Raw genomic sequence first — 2100 nt, forward strand, 5'->3', positions numbered from 1 at the left:
AAAGTTGAAATCCCGGTGGAGAGGACCATATGTGATTACAGGTGTGTCACCATATGGATATGTAGAGCTTCAGGATAATGACTCTAACAAAAAATTCAGTGTTAATGGATAGAGAGTCAAACATTATCTTGAAATCAATTTTGAGCAAGAATGCTCAAAACTGAGACTTGAGTGATTCTCAGTGAAGGTCCAGCTAAAGACAATAAAGAAGCGCTTGCTGGGAGGCAACCCAGTCATTAGCAGGTTATATGTTTTGTTTCTTCAAGGGCAAGTATCAAAAATGAAGGAATTCACAGAGTTACAAAAGGATTCAGTGCAAAAAGCAGAGAAAAAGAGCTTACTGGCGAAAAAATGCCAGTAAGGGGTACTTTGGGCGTTAAACGCCAGAATGGGCACCATTCTAGGCGTTTAACGCCAGTAAAGGTGCCATTTTGGGTGTTAAACGCCAGAATGGGCACCATTCTGGGCGTTTAACGCCAGGTGTGCAGCATCCTGGGCGTTTAGCAAAACGCCCAGTGACAAAGGGAATTTTGGCGTTTAACGCTAGCCAGGGCACCTGGTTGGGCATTAAACGCCCACAATGGCCAACAAATGGGCGTTAAACGCCAGAATGGATACCATTCTGGGCATTTAACGCCAGAAAGGTGGGGGACTGAGATTTTGCTTTCTGATTAAATTTTTTTTCAAACTTTCCTTTTTTAATCCATACTTTTCTACATAAACACATTTCAAACTTTCATCATTCACTTTAAATTTTCAAAAATTGAAATCAATCTTCAAATCTCTCTCAAATCCATCCCAAATCTTCTTCAAAAACTCAAAATTTTCTCAAATTCTCTCCATATCTTCTCAAATCTCCTTCAAAATTTTCGAAATCTCTTCCCCCCTCCCCTATAAATACACGTTCGGCCACCCTATTTCCCCACACCATTCGAATTTGCTCTCCTCCTCTCTCTCCTCTTTCCTTTCTTTTAAAGAGATGTACAGACGGAATGATCCGTAGATGTGTACCCAGAGAGGAAGCACAAAGGATCCTATGGCACTGCCATGGATCATAGTATCGGGGGCATTTTGGAAGTGAGCGAATAGCCACTAAGGTCCTCCAATGTGGCTTCTACTGGCCTACTCTCTATAGAGATGCCCAAGAGTTTGTGCGTAACTGTGACAGCTGCCAAAGAGATGGTAACATACCTCATGGATACGCCATGCCTCAACAAGGGATCTTAGAGATTGAGTTGTTTGATGTATGGGGAATTGACTTTATGGGTCCATTCCCACCATCATACTCAAACACTTACATTATGGTGGCAGTGGACTATGTATCTAAATGGGTAGAAGCAATTGCTACACCCACTAATGATACTAAAACCGTGCTGAAATTCCTCTAGAAACACATCTTCAGCAGATTTGGTGTTCCTAGAGTCATAATCAGTGATGGGGGTACTCATTTCTACAATAAACATCTTTACTCCGCTATGGTCCGATATGGAATTAGCCACAAAGTGGCTACCCCGTATCATCCACAGACAAATGGGCAAGCTGAAGTCTCTAACAGAGAGCTAAAAAGAATCCTGGAACAAACTGTAATAGCCAGAAGGAAGGATTGGGCAAGGAGCTTGGATGATGCTCTATGGGCATACAGAACAGCATTCAAGACTCCAATAGGAACCTCACCATACCAACTTGTGTATGGCAAGGCCTGTCATCTGCCCGTGGAACTGGAACATAAAGCCTACTGGGCAACCAGATTCTTAAACCTGGATGCTAAGTTAGCTGGTGAAAAAAGATTGCTCCAGCTAAATGAGCTAGATGAATTTAGACTCAGTGCCTTTGAAAATGCTAAGATTTATAAGAAAAAGGCAAAGAAGTGGCATGACAAGAAGTTGTCATCCAGAGTCTTTGAGCTAGGACAAAAAGTTCTGCTCTTCAACTCTAGGCTCAGATTTTTCCCAGGAAAACTTAAATTCTGCTAGAGAGGTCCGTATGTGATTACAGGAGTATCACCATATGGATATGTTGAGCTTTAGGATACTGATTCTGACAAGAAGTTCATTGTTAATGGACAAAGGATCAAGCATTATCTTGAAAGCAATTTTGAGC

Source organism: Arachis duranensis, chromosome 5 (genome assembly GCF_000817695.3).
Source record: "Arachis duranensis cultivar V14167 chromosome 5, aradu.V14167.gnm2.J7QH, whole genome shotgun sequence".
NCBI lineage: Eukaryota > Viridiplantae > Streptophyta > Magnoliopsida > Fabales > Fabaceae > Arachis > Arachis duranensis.